General features: G+C 36.7%; 1 pseudogene; it reads left to right on the plus strand.

Moving 5' to 3' along the window:
* Positions 1-18,504: 18,504 nt before the first annotated feature.
* On the plus strand, positions 18,505-19,667 carry LOC110133686 (small ribosomal subunit protein uS2-like; annotated as a pseudogene).
* Positions 19,668-20,635: the final 968 nt, after the last annotated feature.

Genomic DNA, 20,635 nt, shown 5'->3' on the forward strand with positions numbered 1-20,635 from the left:
AAGCTGTGTAAATTGAGCTGTTTGAAGGTTGATCTTTACCCTAGAGGAAAAATACCTGAGAAGGGAACTCTAGTTATCTAAATATCTTGAAACCTTCTCCCCAACTAGCTTTTATGTTTAAAAACCATGGCCCCTTTTCACGTGCACTTCTGACTAAATGGACTGGCCCAACCAAAGGGAACTTAGAGTATCAGGGTCCATAACAGGGTGTAGGTTCAATCTGGACCCCCAAGCAATAAACACTATTATCACTTGACATTCTATTGTTTCTAATCCTGTTGTTACTAACTCTGTTTTTACTACCATCCATTCCCAACAGAAATAAATTCTTTACTATAATCTATTTATGCAGTGCATTCTTTAGTATCCCAGTAGATGAAACTAGTCAATACCTTTTTGCCTTCACGTCAGAAGAAAAACAATTCACCTGATGGTAATGCCTCAGGGTTTTACTGAGTCCTTATTTCTAGCAAATCCTGAGGGCTGATCTGGATAACATAAATTTCCCTAGAATCTCTACTTTGTTAAAATGTATGGATGATTTGCTTTCTTGCTCACCTTCTTAAGCCTCTCTACAGGAAGACAGGATCCAGTTGCTAAGGATTTTAGCCTTAAAGGGACATAAGGTCATCAAAGAAAAAGTGCAGTTTGCCCAAAATCTGCTTCATTATTTAGGGCATCTAATATCAGAACAAGGGCTACATCAAGATGCAAATAGACTTCATGATGTCCTAAGTCTCCCAAAATCTGAAACTAAATGCCAACTGTGAGGTTTTCTCAGACAAGTTGGTTATTATCAAACTGGATTCTAACTTTCTCTTTTACGGCCAAACCCCTGTATTCTTTACTCAGTAATAACAAGCCAAACCCAATTTTATGGGATAGATTGGATAACTTAGCCTTTAAGGCCTTAAAGGAGAGTTTGACAAACTCATTTGTCCTTGGGCATCTCAATGATCAGATTCCCTTTTCTTTGGGGTTCTCTCCAAAGACCACAGGGACCCATAAGGTAATATGGCCAGTCATTGGACCCTGTGGCCCATGGATATGCCCCTTGTCTTAGAGTCATTACTGCCACTTTTCTTTGGTTAAGGCCACTGAAAAAATTGTTGTGGGCTCTCCTTTAATAATTTTTGTACCTCATACATTTGAAATTCTTTTGAATTCTCATCACTTTCAACATTTCTCAGGCAGCCACTTCACCTCCTATGAAGTCCTTTTAACTACCCCTCCATAACTCTTTTACATTGCAAAAGCATTACATCACCAATGAAATCCTTCACAATTGCTTAATGCTGACAGACCACCTCCTAACTCCTTGTAATGATCTACAGAAAATTCCACTGGGTAACATTTACTTCTTATGGGTCAGCGTTGGTTCTTATTTAAAAGGTAACAATGGGAAATATTGTGCTAGGTATGTTATTGCAACTTCTTTTCAGGTTGGTGAGGCAGCATCTCTACCTAAGCTGCTTTGCCCAAGAGGCTGAATCACATGCTCTTATAGGCTCTTGTACTTTAGCTGAGGATGAAACTGCCAATACTTATAGTAAAATATGCTTTTGGAGGAGTTCATGATTTTGGAATATTGTGGAAGTAATGTGGCTTCCTTGCTTCCAGTGGAAATAAAATTAAAAATGATCCCTATGCTCAGGACTGGACTGAAGCTTCCCCTTGCAGATAGGCTACTGCCTTTCTACTGCTGAAGTCCTTTAGGGAAGGATTAACCCTATTGGAAGAACTCTTCTTGAAATTTAAGGAACCCATTTTACTGGCCATGTGCTTCAACAAGTTTGTTTTAGCCAGTATTGGTGCTTGAGGTGTCCATCTCCTGAGGGTTCACTGTGAAACAATTACTCTACCAAAACATGGTTATTTTTAATAGAAGCAATTAAGCCATCTGCAATATTGGAGTATCTCTCCTTTTATCAGTTGTGGGTCAAAAGTAGGAGCCAAGTGCACTGGGTTTCCTGTGACTCTCTCGAAGGGTAAAAGTTTGAGTTCCAAAAGTGGTGGATCTGAGATTTAGAAAGACTAATGGCAGTGCTTTTGGCCAAGGTATCTGGAGGTCTTCTGCAAATTTTGCCAACTGAGTCTTAATAATGATGTTAATGCATTCCATTAACCAGAGGATTGAGAGTAGTAAGCACAGTGAAAGTTTTATAAAACTGGCCAAAACAAACTTGTTGAAGCACGTGGCCAGTAAAATGGGTTCCTTAAATTTCAAGCAGAGTTCTTCCAATAGGGTTAATCCTTCCCTAAAGGACTTCAGCAGTAGAAAGGCAGTAGCCTATCTGCAAGGGGAAGCTTCAGTCCAGTCCTGAGCATAGGGATCATTTTTAATTTTATTTCCACTGGAAGTAAGGAAGCCACATTACTTCCACAATATTCCAAAATCATGAACTCCTCCAAAAGCATATTTTACTATGAGTATAAGTATTGGCAGTTTCATCCTCAGCTAAAGTACAAGAGCCTATAAGAGCATGTGATTCAGCCTCTTGGGCCAAAGCAGCTTAGGTAAAGATGCTGCCTCACCAACCTGAAAAGAAGTTGCAATAGCATACCTAGCACAATATTTCCCATTTTTACCTTTTAAATAAGAACCAATGTTGACCCATAAGAAGTAAATGTTACCCAGTGGAATTTTCTGTAGATCATTACAAGGAGTCAGGAGGTGGTCTGTCAGCATTAAGCAATTGTGAAGGATTTCATTGGTGATGTAATGCTTTTGCAATGTTAAAGAGTTATGGAGGGGTAGTTAAAAGTGTTGGTCCTTTATTGGACTGGAACCTGGTGGTCCGGAGTCGATGATGAGAGAAGGAAAGAGGCTAATATTCCCTGGGTTATGCAGCCGGCTTTCGCGCTCCAGGGAATCAGCCAGAAATAGAGAGAGAGAGAGAGAGAGAGAGAGAGAGAAAGAAAGAAAGACAGACATGGGGACCCAAGCTCTGATGGAGCAAAGGTGTTTTAATCAACATGGTGTGGGCATATATACTGTCTCAGTTCAGTTCAGTTCAGTTCAGTTGCTCAGTTGTGTCTGACTCTTTGCGACCCCATGAATCGCAGCACGCCAGGCCTCCCTGTCCATCACCAACTCCTGGAGTTTACTCAAACTCATGCCCATCGAGTCGGTGATGCCATCCAGCCATCTCATCCTCTGCCGTCCCCTTCTCCTCCTGCCCCAATCCCTCCCAGCATCAGGGTCTTTTCCAATGAGTCAACTCTTTGCATGAGGTGGCCAAAGTACTGGAGTTTCAGCTTCAGCATCAGTCCTTCCAATGAACACCCAGGACTGATCTCCTTTAGGATGGACTGGCTGGATCTCCTTGCAGTCCAAGGGACTCTCAAGAGTCTTCTCCAACACCACAGTTCAAAAGCATCAATTCTTCAGTGCTCAGCTTTCTTCACAGTCCAACTCTCACATCCATACATGACCACTGGAAAAACCATAGCCTTGACCAGATGGACCTTTGTTCCGAAGTAATGTCTCTGCTTTTTAATATGCTGACTAGGTTGGTCATAACTTTCCTTACAAGGTAGTTATTCTCAGCAAAGATAAAGATTAAAATTCCAGGCTTACAAAACATAAGACAATCCATATTAAAGAGAGAGAGTTGTAAACAATCACTTTTACCATATGGTTCATAAGAAGGAAGAGGGTACTTATCACCATATTGAAAAACTAACGAAGGAGATGCCTGGATTCCTCAGCCCCGGGAAAGGCTTGCTCCTTCTCAAGGAACAGAGGATTCCTGACAGATCCAAAACAGCACACAGGAAGCCTCCTGTTAAATGCTTCCTGACATAAAATGACTTCATAGGAGATGAAGTGAATGCCTGAGAAATGTTCCAAAAGAACTCCTTTTAACCTCAATGGAAAGGCCTCTACTAGGTACTGCTTAACAAACCCTTATGTCACATAATTCCAAAGAACAGACTCTTGTATTCATGTGGAACATCTAAAGTTCTGAACCCTGACTGACTGGACCAGCATGTCATCTGGTGAACCGAAAGTAATAATCTCCCAGAATTGAAGTAGATGACATCTGATGAAACAGCTTTCTCAAGATATCTGAACCAGGCCTGTTGGAAGTTTGTCACCAAACCTTTGATGCTGACATAACACTTCAGATGATCTCCAATGTTTATGATCTTGGTAACATATGAACTTTACATAAAAAGTGCCTGAGAGTTCTCCCTCTCACTTTGCGTAACTCAAATGTGACCTTAATAGCTTTCCAATCTCTGTACTTTTCCTCCAATGTGAGACACTACAGCCAGGAAAGATTTTTCCTGGAATTGAGGGACAAAAAGCCACTGAAACTAGAAAACCTGACTTTTGATCAGCAATATTTTCAGAGAAAGATCTTGTTCAACACAGGGAAATGTAAAAAAAATTTAAAACAGAAGCCTTAATGAATAGAGTTGGGAGATCAGAAAGAGAATCTCTCACACTCTATAAGAACAGCAGAGCCCAACAAGAAGAAGAAAGAGTCCTCTTCTTTTCTGGCAAGGACTCAGCCAATGAAAAGCCCTGGACTTTTTGTTTACTGAGTAACATCTTCCAACTTTCTTTTCATCTCTGTAAAAGCATTCTCCTTCCCTTACCATGTGGGAGGACTTGGCTGTAGACCCCCAAAATGCAATTCTCTGCTGGTCCTGAATAAACCCATTTTTGCTGGAGAAATATGTGGCAATCTATTGATTTCAGGTCAATAGTGATTTTCATTATTTTAATAAGAATCAGTCTCCATTTTACCTTGAGTTAGAAATGATCATTCAACCAAAGACATACGGCAGTGTTATATTTGAGAATGAATTACTTTTAGTTGGATACTTCAAGCCTACTGTACAAGGGTACAAATGCCTACAAAACCATTATAGGAAACTGGTGTGGTATTTGGTTTATAGGGCTCCAGCCTCACAAGTGACAAAATCACTTTCTGGAAGGTCAGGAACCTTAGCATATTTGGGAGACCTTGAAAAGAGAAGAATTTACTAATTCTCTGGATACTACAGTAAAATCAGGGGAGAGATTTTCTTAACCTTGACTTCCTAGCCTAGACTTTATAGAGTCTTTAAAATGGCCCAATCTTGGATTCTTTAATAAAATTCATAAGCAAAAGCTAATTGTTTTAAGAAGATTCACAGATATAGAGAAAAAGCTAGTGGTTACCACTAGTGGGGAGAGGGAAGGAGGAAGGGCAATATAGGGGTAGGAGATTAAGGGGTACAAACTACTAGGTATAAAATAAGCTACAAGGGTATATTGTACAACACAGGAATATAACCAATATTTTATAATAACTATAAATTGAGTATAATCTTTAAAAATTGTGAATCACTATATTGTACATTTGTAACTTGTATAGTATTATATAGCAACTATACTTCAATTTTAGAAAAGCTAATAGTTTTGCCTCAGTATCTGTTAAATACTATATATGTATATATATATATATATATATATATATAGTCATTTAATGCCACTTATTGCATTTGTAAAAATATTCAGTCTAGGCTACAATGAAGCCAGCCTTTTTTTCTGACCGTGACCAAAACATAGAATGCTATGAACTAAAAGTTTGGGTTCCCCCCAAATTCAAAAGTTGAATTCCCAATCCCCAATGTGATCATGTTTGGAGATGGGGCCTTTGGAATATAATTAGGTCATGAGGGTAGAACCTTAATGAATGGGATTACTGCCTTTATATGAGGAGACATGAGAGAGATAATCTTTTTCTCTCTGCCATATGAGGACACAGCAAGAAAATGGGCATCTGCAAACCATGAAGAGGTCCTCACCAGAACCTGACCATGCTTGGCACCCTGATCTTGGACTCCCCAGACTCCAAAACTGTGAGAAATAAATGTTTGTTGTTTAAGCCACCCAGGCACCAGCTTGAACTAAGACAGGGAAATTGTTAAGAAAATGATTAAAACTGGAAAAATGGAGGAAAAGGTGGCTAACATGTCTTTTCAATGTTATGTTGAGACATTGTTTAATAACTTCACCCCAGGATTATATAATTTTCTAGGGGAATGTACCTATGTTTGACTTTGCTATTTACTACTTTATCAGAACTCAGACAATATAAAGTTGCTTTACTAATATGTAAGTTCTATCTGATGGAACAGATTAACTCTGATGATTATGGCTTAATTAATTCATAGGACAACAATGAGTTTTATATCTAATCTAACAATCCTACTCTAAAATTTTCTTGGTAGACTTCATAAAACCCTGTTTCATCAAATGCTTTTAGTTGCCATTTTACCATCTTAGTAGTTTCCATTTTAATTAATGAAAAAATCTTTGAGATATGTTTATTTTATATTTCTACAAGTCATTTGAAACTTTTCAAATGTAATAATTAGACCAAAAAAGGTATTCATGTTTACAAAGTCTGCATTTTAATATAAACATAAGAATTCATACAGGTAATCATATAAAGCTTCATCATAGAATAGAAAATAAGGCCAGATTTTAGCCTCTTTTTAGTTTGACATATTTAAGCTTTCTGATGCAGACTTTAGATTAATTAGGTATGAATCCTTCTGTGATGGGAAAGAGGATGCAAGTAATCTGAACACAGATTAAATGGTTTTAACGTCATGAACCAGCAATTGTCTCCAGAAATAACTGACCCTATTTTCCAATTGCTTTCAGAAATGGCAGAATAATAGTAAGTCTGCCAAGACCAAAATTGTTATTGGTAGATATTTTTGAAAGTTCATATGGTAAATACTAATGATGCCAGTGTGTCAATTTGTTTAGTTATTTCAATGTGCATTTAGCAGCTGACTCAAACCTGGAAGGCCGCTGGGAAATGGTGCTGCACAAAATAAAAAAAAAATTTTTCCCCTACAACAGCAATACTTAAATTATCCTCTGTCCAGGGCATATCATTAAATACACTTGCACTTATACATTTCTTGTATAAAGTATATATACCATATTCTATAATATGGGACTCTGAGGTCCTCATCAAGTTTTTGCCAAGGCTCATAAACTAATTCAAAGTTGTTCTTAAGAAACATGCTGACCTTGTCTGAAGGCAAATTAAATGGATGTGAGAAGGTATTTTGTCATCTTATGTGGCTAAGAATAAGGTCATTTGCTATCTTAATTTGAATAATCATACTCCTCCCATCCCAACCTACAGTCCTTTTACTTTCCTTCTTGGCAATTATCAACATATAACATATTATATATCTTACCTTTTTATTTGTTAATTTTCTCTTTCTCTTACTGAAGTAAAAGTTTCATGAGGTCAGAGATTTTTGTCTGTAATTTTTTTCTGCTATAATTTGCCAGTTAATATATGTGCCTGGTGCATAGTCAGTATTCAATAAATATATGAATTTATATGAATTAAATGAAGGGAATAAGTGAATGGACCTTCTCTAAGTTCATTTAACACTATGATAATATAAGAATATTTTAAAACAGGTCAAAGCAACTTTCACTTGAATTTTTCTTCTATTGGATAATAAAATTCATATAATTTTTTGCTTTTATTTTGCTTTAGCAAAATTTAATGTCTAGTAAATGACAGAAACTGTTACCCCAGGTCACTATTCCATTATTTCTTATAAATCCAATAATTTATAAAGATTTTTCTTTCCATTTTAGTACCTTTTTTAAATATTTTATAGGTCCTCTTAAATTCTGTTGTTAATAATAGAAAGTATACATTAAAATAAATATAATCTATATTTAACCAATAATTCAGTTTTTAAAACTTTGAAATGATTGTTAAAATATTATTCATGTACCTATTCTACCAAAACCCTTCAGAAAACAAAATACGTTGGAAAGAGAAATACTTTTTCTACTTTAAATCAGTGAACCAGTATGAATTGTGACATTAAATAATTCCCACAGAATTGTTACATACACTTATGTTAATTATTCTAGCAATAGGAGTTTCATTTTAGGACATGTACTGTGTCTACATTGGTAGGAGAATGACAACATTTTCTCCTATTGAGAAAGATACAATCAAAGGCTGCTAGTGTTGAGGAATAATTAAATACCTGCAAAGACTAAATTCTAACTTCTGGGAGGCTTTGCCTTTTATGTAGTGAATTCAAATAAGAAATTGCCAGTGTGAAAATAAGTTGTTAGGTAGTATTACTTCACTACCATCTATTCTGATTGACCAAACATATTTATTTTCCCATAAATGCTAACTAAACTGTTCAGTGTACAGCTGAATAAAGGAAACAAAAATATCTGATACTGCCTATGAATATATATTTTTCATCTGTAATATATGTTAACAGTCTAGTGGATATTTTGGACTATAAATATAAACATATTATTGGAGCTTAAAGTGTAACTGAAAGTATAAAAAAATGAAAATACTGATAGATGATCTAAACATTCCATTTATTTGTGTACCAGAAGAGTCTTGGTCAGTTAGTCTTTGGAACCTGTAATAATATTCTCCTTAAGAACATTGTAGATATTATGTAGGGATTTTCAGGCTATGATGGCACATAATATTATAACTACTATTTGGTTTTGACCATTGGAATACGCATCAAAAGCCTCCCAAAAGTTTCAGACTTTTAACAGCATTGGAAACTAAGAATCTTCAGTATGCAAAGCTTAAAGAAGTATTTCTATTTACTGAAGTGTAAGTGAGGTCATGAGCAAGGATGTTGGTGTGGACAACAGAGATACGGCTGGAAGAAGGGACCATAAAATTTTCACTTGTGTGTTTATTAAATCCCTTCACTTTCCCACTGAAAAAAAAAAAAGGGAGGATTGTATCATCTGTCCTCCCAATCCACCTTATCCATGCTTCTCATTCCATAATCAGCCTTGTCTGAGTTGAGAGAGCTGTGAGAATGGTGTCCTTTGGAGAATGCATATTAGTTCTTTATTTACCATCTCTGCTAGTGAAAGAAAAGAGTTTCTGATGATATCCAGAAAGTCTCTTCCTGGTGGGCATATAACCAGCAGTGAAACCAAGATATCCTTCCTTTAGACCAGAAAACTTACATAAAATAGATATAATTACAAAATAGTAACAATAATAATAAATATTATGTACCAGCTATAGAATGGGCTAATTAGCTATCTCTTTGTTTTGCAAATTAAGAAAATAATTCCAATAGCAAGGTTATTATGAGAAAGGAGAATTCACTGATTTAGACTTGATACTGACATAACACCAAAGTTTTATATCTTCTATTTCATGCATATCACAAGTTGCAACAACAACCACAAAAATGAAATAAAGAAAACTCTTTTTGAAGTGAAATTAATTTTAAGACACTGATACGCTCTTGTCTATGATGAAAACACAAGAACCCATAATTAAAATTTGAGTTGATTTTAAAGTCAGAAAGAAATGAATAGAGAGTGCAGTAAGACAAGAAAACATGGTAAAGGATTTAATATTGCAGATTGAAATTCAGTCTTAGAAACAGTGAAGTGTAGTGATGGTGTAGAGAAGCTGAATCCATCATATGGAAAGCAAACCAAGGATACTTTCTCTGAATACAGAAAAACAGAAAACAGAGTATGACAATTAAAACTATAAGATAAGACATGGGGAAGATAGAATGAGAAAGTTTAACTTCCTAAGGAGGAGATCAAAACCAAAAGATAATGAAAGAAAAGCAATATAAAACTTAATTTAGTAAAATATCACACAACTGAAGAAAGGTTTGACTTATTTTTTTTAAATAAAAATTAAAAACACATTTATTAGAACAGCCAAGAAAAAAAGAATTGCCATTTATTAAGATTCAACAAAGCATTGTACTTTTGAAAGCAACTTTCGGTGCATTTTCTTCAACAATCACATTCTATGAGGAAAAACATTAAAAGCCACAAACTTGTCTTTTAATCTCAGAGTTACAGACATCTTTAATTCAAAATAAAAGGTCAAAAAACCCACAAAAAACAAAAAAACCAAAACCCCGACAAATCCCCCCCCCAAAAAAAAAACAGAGAGATTCTTTACTTCCATCCCCAATTAAAAAATATCAGTTTTCTACAACTTGATGCTAAATGCAGCATGGGAAGCTGTATGTCTGGGTGCACACTGGCACGCACGCACGCACGCACGTATATTTGGTGTACATATGTGGATATGTGTACATCAAATATACAGAGCGCATGTAATGGCAAATGAGATGCGCTTACTCTGAGGAAGGTCTGTTTAGCTAAATACACTACTGAACTTGAGAAAAAAGTCTTGAACCAGTTTGTGCATAGTTCATGATCCTCTATAAAACCAGCTTTTGTTGATCTGCAATTTTGCAGAAACTTTTTTTTTTCTTTTCCTTTTTTGTCTTTTTTTTAAACTGTTTTTTGCTTTTTTGTTTTGTTTTGATAAAACCATTAAAAAGCTAATTAAAAAAAATGTAATGCATGCAGCTTTTTATCATGGACTAATGCGAGAAAATTATTGCCAGAGTATTGCACCATTTTTCCATTTGGTATATAAGGTTTGACTTATAAGATGAAGTGTTTACCAAGAAAAATATCTCATCGTAGTGAATGTGTGAGACATTTTATGAAAGATTGATTATCCTACAATCAAGGAAGCATAAAATTAAAATCCTACTCCAGGGAATAAAAAAAAAAGGACTTTGGAACATTTGCAATAACAAATGCAGATGAGAATAGAGTAAAATCTACAATATTTTGAGAGAAAAAAGAAGTAAATAATATTTATATGCCAGATAGTCTGTCAACATACATAGGTGGCATGTAGGGCAGAGAAAGTGAACCACCATGTTCTTTCACAAGAAACACTGGAAGATATATTCTAATGAATAAAAATATGAGTTATTACATTTATTAATTTATTCATCAAGTATTTAGTGATAGCTCTCTGTAGTACCATTATTATAGAAAGACAGTATGCTTGGTATTGAGGATAAAAAGGTGGGCCAAACTTTGTATGGTGCTTGAACTTAACGCATTTCTAGAATGCATAACTGGGACATAGGATTCAAAGAGGAAATAAAAAAGGATTCATTCTCAAAATTATCATCATCCTTAGCAAGTGATTTTGATTATCAGGTCTCTGGTTCCAAGATTGCTGCTCTATCCCTAACATCATGTCTTGTTAAGGATAGAGGATATCCAGAAGACTTACCTAATTTATGCTTCATTTCGTTATTCACTTCTGGGTACAGTGGCACTGGGAAATTTACTTTTGGTCTTGGCACATTGAAATCTAGAATGAAATGTGCTTTCTGTTAGTAAAGAATGGGAGAATAGACAATGGGGAGACAACCAGTTGTCTTGGATATACACATACATGGGAAAATCACTCTCATACACTACTTTATATGGTGTATATTATTACAGACTTTCTGAATGAAATTTTGCAAATTATATTTAAAATCTTTATATACTTTTGATGGCACTTTTTTACCTTAAGGAAGTTGTTCTAGTGAGACAGAGTAATTCTGTCTCACCCAAGCACCCTTCAGAAGTTCATAGCTATGGTCATCTTGGTATGTAGACTGGAAACCATCCAAATGTCAAGAAAACCAATCAAAGTTGTAGGTTCTGGATATCAACTAATTACTTCTTGAATGGGGAATGGGATACAACTGTGCCTTTTAACTACTTCAAACTGTAGCTCCTAATCCCTTTATTTTAATAATAAGGTTTAAGTAATGTCAAACTTAAGACTTTTTCCTTAAATTTTGGTATCCCATATGCTGCTGAGCTTTTTCAGAGTAACCAGTTTTTGCATTTTCACTTGTCCAAAGCTCTATAGTTTGCTGCCTATTAAATATTGTATACTGATCTGATTTGTAATCAGTATTGCAGATAAGAAAGACATCATCATTTAGTTATATTTAGTGTCATCATTCAGAGAGTTCAGGTTTTGGTCAATGAAGAATATGATTTAGTTCATTCATCTTGCAAAAACCATTTGAAATTTCTTTCTTCCTACATAGGGTGGGAGACTACCAATTATAATCAATTTGTTTCTGTAGGGTCTTAATTTTCCTAAACATAACAAATATTGAGAAAGGTACAACTTTATTCTTCATAAAAAGATAATTTCTTAACAGAAAATGGATGTTATATACATTACATTCCCTTATCTTTAAAATTAACCAATTAAATAAAATTTATTGATATCAGCAATCAATTCCTAAAAGATGATGCTGTGAAAGTTGTGCACTCAATATGCCAGCAAATCTGGAAAACTCAGCAGTGGCCACAGGACTGGAAAAGGTCAGTTTTCATTCCAATCCAAAGAAAGGCAATGCCAAAGAACATTCAAACTACTGTACAATTGCACTCATCTCACACACTAGTAAAGTAATGCTCAAAATTCTCCAAGCCAGGCTTCAACAGTACATGAACCATGAACTTCCAGATGTTCAAGCTGGAATTTAGAAAAGGCAGAGGAACTAGAGATCAAATTGCCAACATCCACTGGATCATCGAAAAAGCAAGAGAGTTCCAGAAAAACATCTACTTTTGCTTTACTGACTATGCCAAAGCCTTTGACTGTGTGGATCACAATAAACTGTGGAAAATTCTGAAAGAGATGGGAATACCAGACCACCTGACCTGCATCCTGAGAAATCTGTATGCAGGTCAGGAAGCAACAGTTAGAACTGGACATGGAACAACAGACTGGTTCCAAATAGGAAAAGGAGTATGTCAAGGCTGTATATTGTCACCCTACTTATTTAACTTATATTCAGAGTACATCATGAGAAATGCCAGGCTGGATGAAGCACAAGCTGGAATCAAGGTGGCTGGGAGAAATATCAGTAACCTCAGATATGCAGATGACACCACAATCATGGCAGAAAGCGAAGAACTAAAGAGCCTCTTGAAAGTGAAAGAGGAGAGTGAAAAATTTGGCTTAAATTCAACATTCAGAAAACTAAGATCATGGCATCCGGTCCTATCACTTCATGGCAAATAGATGAGGAAACAATGGAAACAGTGACAGACTTTATTTTTGGGGGCTCCAAAATCACTGCAGATGGTGACTACAGCTGTGAAATTAAAAGATGCTTGCTTCTTGGAAGAAAAGCTATGACCAATCTAGACAGCATATTAAAAAGCAGAGACATTACTTTGCCAACAAAAGTCTGTCTAGTCAAAGCTATGGTTTTTCCAGTAGTCATGTATGGATGTGAGAGTTGGACTATAAAGAAAGCTGAGTGCTGAAGAATTGATGCTTTTGAACTGTGGTGTTGGAGAAGATTCTTGAGAGTCTCTTGACCTGTAAGGAGATCCAATCAGTCAATCCTAAAGGAAATCAATCCTGAATATCCATTGGAAGGACTGATGCTGAAGCTGAAACTCCAATACTTCGGCCACCTGATGTGAAGAACTGACTCATTGGAAAAGACCCTGGTGCTGGAAAAGATTGAAAGGTGAGAGGAGAAGGGGATGACAGAGGATGAGATGGTTGGATGGTATCACTGACTCAATGGATATGAGTTTGAGTAGGCTCCAAGAGTTGGTGATGGACAGGGAAGCCTGGCATGCTGCAGTCCATGGTGTTGCAAAGAGTTGGACACAACTGAGTGACTGGACTGAATTGAACTGAACTGATTGATATCAGCTTTCAGTTACATTATAATGTTCTTATTTTTAAACTTCATACTAAACTTTCCTTTTATGATTATAACTAAAGAGTTATACTTTTAATCACAGACTTGACTTGTTTCAAATAATTACAGTAGTATTTCCTCTGTTATGTATATATTGTCAAAACTTAGATCATGAGAATCCTTCTTAAACTGAGCTCATTTGTCCTTGTGCTAGTCAAGCCATCTCTGAAATCCTCCTCACTTTTGGGCAGCCATACTATGTTCCAGGCCACAGGATCAGCTATTTTTCAAGGTCTAGTTCATTTTTACAAAGGAAAAGAAAAGGCATTTTTCTGGGCATTGGGGACTGTGTACCAGGCTTTCCACATGAGTAAGTCTGGTAGATGTACGCAATTAATGCTGGGTCAATTTCTAGTTAAAACCAGAAAAGAAACTACTTTCAAAAGGGCCACAAGTCCACAATATTTCTAGTTTGTTATTAATTCTTTATTTTGAGAAGTTTATTTTATCAGTCACATACTTAGATTATTAATCCTTTCCCAAAGTTTAAAATATGCTCCCTCCTTTTAAAAATAGTTTTTAGATTTCATTGACTTCCATTTTAGAGTCACTTCATTATCTTTCACTATTGGTAAGAGTATGAGAAAGAAATGTCCTCTAACGTGTCTATTCTTTTCTGTTATCATATTGAAAGGTAGTGAAATAAAATATGTAGAAAGAAACATTCACTTCATTTTCACATTGTACAAATGAAGTTCTAGTTAATCCAGGATTGAAGTAATTATTTTTAAAGTAAAAGGTCAAAATGTGCACTGTTTCAATTAAGTTTGTATAAATTTGGGCTTCCCTGGTGGCTCAGTGGTAAAGAATCTGCCTGCCAATGCAGGAGACATGGGTCTTGCCTGTGAAATCCCATGGACAGGGGAACTTGGTGGACTACAGTTCATGGGGTCATAAAGAATCAAACACAACTTAGCAACAGCAAGACATATATATAAATTTATGCTTTAAGTAAAAGAAAAACTCATTCTATGAAGTTATTTTTAGCAAATATAATAATGAACACCATTTAGTGTGCTGTTATGAAGCACAACATTTGTTTTCTTGGAGATCTTAATAATCCTTGTGCAAATATGAAATGCAAATATTTAATTAGGTAATTTATTAACAATTAATCTGAAATATTTATTTACTATGTACTCTGTGTCAAAAATTCTTCAAGTTCTAGAGATACAATAATAAGTAAAACACTTATAACTCCCTCCTCTCCAAATTACAAAACAGTTGATAAAACATCCAGCTAAATAAATGATTATAATGTAGCTTGATAAATGGTAACATTCATCCTGAAGGTAGGAGAAACCAGAATTCTATGGGAACCAATGGCAATGGAACAAAACCTGTCTGAGTGATGGTCTTCTTGAGAATGCCACATTTAGGTTAAGAACTGGAGAATGAATAGGACTCAGCCAGACAGAAAGTGGAGGTTGCATAGTGGAAGTGATAGCCTTTTGGAGTGATAGTTATTGATTTCAAGGAGTCAGCCATTATTCAAAGGCAAAAGTTAGTCATTGAAGGGACTTAGTGTATAATCAGATTTCTATTTTTCAAAATACTATTTAAACTGGAAATTGGAACTGTAGAAGGACAGGACTGGGGCAACAGAGCAATTAGGAGGCTGTTTCAGAACTGCAGTAAAGGATGATAATGGTCTAAACAGTGCTGGGCAAGTGATGATAGAAAGATGGAAAATAATCCATATCCAGACTATCAAAGCCTATTGAATTTGGCATTAAAATTTTTCCAGAATTGATCACTGCTCACCATCTGCCTTGCCACCATCCTGGTACAAGCCAACAACATATCTCATTTCAATTACTTCAATAACCTCTTAGCTAGAGTTGCCAGATTTAGCCAATCAAAATTTTATCTGGCAACACTGCTCCTAACTATTTCCCACCTTCTGCCTCTTTTCACATGTCAGTCTCTTCTCAACATGACAGTTAAGAATAGTGTTAGGCAAACACAATTTGATCTTGAAAAGTTCTAAACAGCCCACTGTTTACAATGTATTATGCTTATTAAGTTCAGTTCAGTTCAGTCGCTCAGTTGTTTCTGACTCTTTGTGACCCCATGGACTGCAGCATGCCAGGCCTCACCTCACTGTCCAACACCAACTCCCGGAGTTTCATGACTTAAACTCATGTCCTTTGAGTCAGTGATGCCATCCAACAATCTCATCCTCTGTCATCCTCTTCTCCTCCCCCCTTCAATATTTCTCAGAATCAGGGGCTTTTCAAATGAGTCCATCAATAGAAAAATTGGATTAAAGATTTACTGAGCATGGCCCTGCCCATCAGAACAAGACCCAATTTCCCCCTCAGTCAGTCTCTCCCATCAGGAAGCTTCCATAAGCCTCTTATCCTTCTCCATCAGAGGGCAGACAGAATGAAAACTATAATCACAGAAAACTAACCAAACTGATCACATGGACCACAGCCTTGTCTAACTCAATGAAACTATGAGCCATGCCGTGTAGGGCCACCCAAGACAGATGGGTCATGGTGGAGAGTTCTGACAAAACGTGGTCCACTGGAGAAGGGAATGGCAAACCACTTCAGTATTCTTGCCTTGAGAACCCCATGAACAGTATGAAAAGGCAAAAAGATAGGACACTGAAAGATGAACTCCCAGGTTGGTAGGTGCCCAATATGCTACTGGAGATCAGTGGAGAAATAATTCCAGAAAGAATGAAGAGATGGAGCCAAAGCAAAAACAACACCCAGTTGTGGATGTGACTGGTGATGGAAGTAAAGTCTGATGCTGTAAAGAGCAATATTGCATAGGAACCTGAATGTTAGGTCCATGAATCAAGGCAAATTGGAAGCAGTCTAACAGGAGATGGCAAGAGTGAATATCGGCATTCTAGGAGTCAGTGAACTAAAATGTACTGGAATGGGTGAATTTAACTCAGATGACCATTATATCTACTACTGTGGGCAAGAATCCCTTAGAAGAAATGGAGTAGCTATCATAGTCAACAAAAGAGTCCGAAATTATGCTTCTTATCTACTGCTGGGATAAATTTGCTAACATTTTATCTAGGATCTTTATGTTAATAAGTGCTTTTGTCTCTAATTTCTTTTCGTTAGCCTGATATGGTCAGATTTTGCTGTTGAGGTTATATTTGCATCATAAGTGAATTGTGGAGTAATTTATTTTTTTCCCCTCTCTTCTCTGGAAATATGTTTTTAAGATTATATTTATCTTCTCTTTGTAATTGACAGAATTTTCCTGAAAACCTTAGGCCTGGTATTTGTTATTTTACATTTTAAAATAGTGATTCAAGGAATGCAAACTAGTATAGCCACTATGGAAAACAATGTGGGGATTCCTTAAAAAACTGGAAATAAAACTGCCATATGACCCAGCAATCCCACTCCTGGGCATACACACCAAGGAAACCAGAACTGAAAGAGACACGTGTACCCCAATGTTCATCACAGCACTGTTTATAATAGCCAGGACATGGAAGCAACCTAGATGCCCATCAGCAGACAAATGGATAAGAAAGCTATGGTACATATACACAATGGAATATTACTCAGCCATTAAAAAGAATACATTTGAATCAGTTCTAATGAGATGGATGAAACTGGAGCCCATTATACAGAGTGAAGTAAGCCAGAAAGATAAACACCAATACAGTATACTAACGCATATATATGGAATTTAGAAAGATGGTAATGATAACCCTATATGCAAGACAGAAAAAGAGACACAGATGTATAGAACAGAATTTTGGACTCTATGGGAGAAGGCGAGGGTGGGATGTTTTGAGAGAACAGCATCGAAACATGTATATTATCAACTGTGAAACAGATCGCCAGTCCAGGTTGGATGCATGAGACAGGGTGCTCAGGGCTGGTGCACTGGGATGACCCTGAGGGATGGGATGGGGAGGGAGGTGGGAGGGGGGTTCAGGATGGGGAACACATGTACACCCATGGCTGATTCATGTCAATGTATGGCAAAAACCACTACAATATTGTAAAGTAATTAGCCTCCAACTAATAAAAAATAAAGGGGAAAAAATAGTGATTCAATGTTATTTGTTAAAAGACAATGTTTTTGAGTCAATTATTAAAACTCAGTTTCTAGGAAATTGAATATTTTGTGTGAATAGTCAAGCTTCTTGTCATAAAGTTTTTCTTGTTCTCTCTAGGTAATCTGAGTATTATCTCTACTTATGCCTTTTCTCCTTTTTCTTCCCTCATATTTTGTATTGCTGTTCTTCTTGATTAATTTTGCCAACATCTGTGTGTTATCTTTTTAAAATAATCAACTTTTGTCTTGCTGATTCTCTTTATTTTGTATTTGTCTTGAATTGCATAAATTTCCAGATCTTACATTTATTATCTCCTAACTTCTATATTTGGTTTATCCTATTGTTCATATACTATTGTTTATATTGATTTTGAAATTCTCATTTTCCCTCCATTTGTTAAAATTTCATGTAACAGTTAAATCTAGATGTCCAGTTGATTCAGCGTGAATATTTTATAAGTAGTGCTATGCAATTCCTATTGATTATTTTACCTTTTGTATGAATTTCCTTGAATAATGAGCTGGTTGCGTAAGTAGGATCTCAACAGATGAAAAATGAGGGATTAAGAATAAGTAGGGTATTAAGTGTAATTATCAATTTCAATGTTGGGCTGGCCAAAAAGTTCATTTGGGTTTTCTCGTACCATCGTTTGGAAAAGCCTGAACACATTTTTTGGCCAACTCATTAGATTTGCTATATTTCAGTATTCATTCTATTTGAAGCACAAATGGTCCTATGTTTGGCTAATGAGAGTCCCTTCAAGTTGCCTCCTGTGTCCTTTCATGGTCTATGAGGAAGTCTAGGTACAGGATTTCAGAAGTGACAAGATGATCAGGCTCACTTTGAATATTTCTGATAACATATATTTTAAGAAACCCTGGTAATTTTTGTAAGTGGAAAATAATATTTGGAAACTATATCTGGGTGGTAGGTTTGCATTTTCTACTGGGTTGTCACAGCTTTTAGGGCATAAATTACATAAATTTATGCAATCAGTGGAAAGCTATAAACACATGTATTTTGTTTATCTTACAAGGAGAAAAATAAATTCTACCTTTCCACAGTATGCAGAGAGGAATCCATACGGTATCGTCTTCAGTTTCTGTCAGAAAGGCGAGCATTCACAATGTTTGAAGCCCTTGCCAGGCGGTAGCGCACAAGAAGGAGGAGAGTGTACCTAAATTCCTTGCCACAGAAACCTACTCAGGTGGCACCAACCTTGACTTTCAAATGGAACATTATATCTACACAAAGGAAAGTGGTGGCATCTACATCTTAAGTGTGAAGAGACTCTGGGAGAAATTTCTGCCAGCAGCTCGCGCCATGGTTGCCACTGAAAATCCATCTGATATTGGCATCATCTCCTTCAGGAATACTGGCCACCGGGATACACTGAAATCTGTAGCTGATACTCAGGCCACCTCTATTGCTGGCCACTTCAGTTCTGGAAACTTCACTAACCAGATCCAGGCAGTGTTCCAGGAGCCTCCACTTCTCGTAGTTACAGATCCCAGGACTGACTATCTGCCTCTCCCAGAGGCGTCTTAAGTTAACTTGTCTACTATTGGCCTGTGTAACACAGATTCTCCTCTAGGCTATGTAGACGTTGCCGCCCCCTTCAGCGACAAGGGAGGACCTTCAGCTGGGGCTGACGCAGTGGCTGCTGGACCCGGAGATTCTGCACATGCGCAGCACATTTCCCCGCGTGAGCTCGCCGGAGGTTGCGCCTAAGCTCTACTTCCACAGAGATCCTGAGGAGATTGAAAATTAAGAGTGGGCCGCTGCTGGAAAGGCTGTGACTGAGGAGGAACTTCAGGGTGAATGGACCTATCGAATTCCAGAGTTTACTGCTGCTAAAATCAAGGTTGCAGATTAGTCTGAGGGCAGGCAGCGCCCTCTGTGCCTATTCAGCATTTCCGTGCTGAATATGATAACTGACTGGTCTCAAGCTGTTGCCTCCCAAGCTCTTAAACAGAAAACGGAACTATAAAGTTGACGGAAAAGAACATTTCTACAAAAGTAAGTAAATCTGTACATTCTAACTTCATATTACTAATTTCCCACATTTAAATGAACATTATCGGATTCTGTTTCACATTTGATTTGTATCTTGATGTTATCTTTTATGCTGAAGATCTTGATTCTTAGTGATATAAGTGTAGTTGCTGTATGGTTTATTATACTCTGTGTATGGTGGAGTATGTATATATCTTTACAAGAGTTTTAGAATCATCCCAATAGCGCAACCTAAGATTCTGTGATTTTCATTTTTATATGCTTAGGTATATAAAGCCAACATTCTATTTTAAAATGTTTGAGGTAAATATCTTTGCCATTAGGTCACAAATTTGATATAAAGTAATAGTCAGTCAGTCAGTTCAGTCGCTCAGTCGTGTCCGACTCTTTGCGACCCCATGGACTGCAGCACGCCAGGCTTCCCTGTCCATCACCAACTCCCAGAGCTTGCTCAAACTCATGTCCATCAAGTCAGTGATGCCATCCAACCATCTCATCCTCTGTTGTCCCCTTCTCCTCCTGCCTTCAATCTTTCCCAGCATCAGGGTCTTTTCCAATGAGTCAGCTCTTCGCATCAGGTGGCCAAAGTATTGGAGTTTCAGCTTCAGCATCAGTCCTTCCAATGAATATTCAAGATTGATTTCCTTTAGGATGGACTGGTTGGATCTCCTTGCAGTCCAAGGGACTCTCAAGAGTCTTCTCCAACACCACAGTTCAAAAGCATCAATTCTTCAGCACTCAGCTTTCTTTATAGTTCAACTCTCACATCCATACATGACTACTGGAAAAACCATAGCTTTGACTAGACAGACCTTTGTTGGCAAAGTAGTGAGTTTCAATTTATTTTTTATGTTAGCAATTGCTTCACTTTTTTCTATTTTATTTAAAGTTATGTATCACATGTATAAAAAAATGAAGATGGTGCTAAGGTCAAAATTATAA

The sequence above is a fragment of the Odocoileus virginianus genome, unplaced genomic scaffold, assembly GCF_023699985.2.
Source record: "Odocoileus virginianus isolate 20LAN1187 ecotype Illinois unplaced genomic scaffold, Ovbor_1.2 Unplaced_Scaffold_10, whole genome shotgun sequence".
In the NCBI taxonomy this organism is placed as follows: domain Eukaryota; kingdom Metazoa; phylum Chordata; class Mammalia; order Artiodactyla; family Cervidae; genus Odocoileus; species Odocoileus virginianus.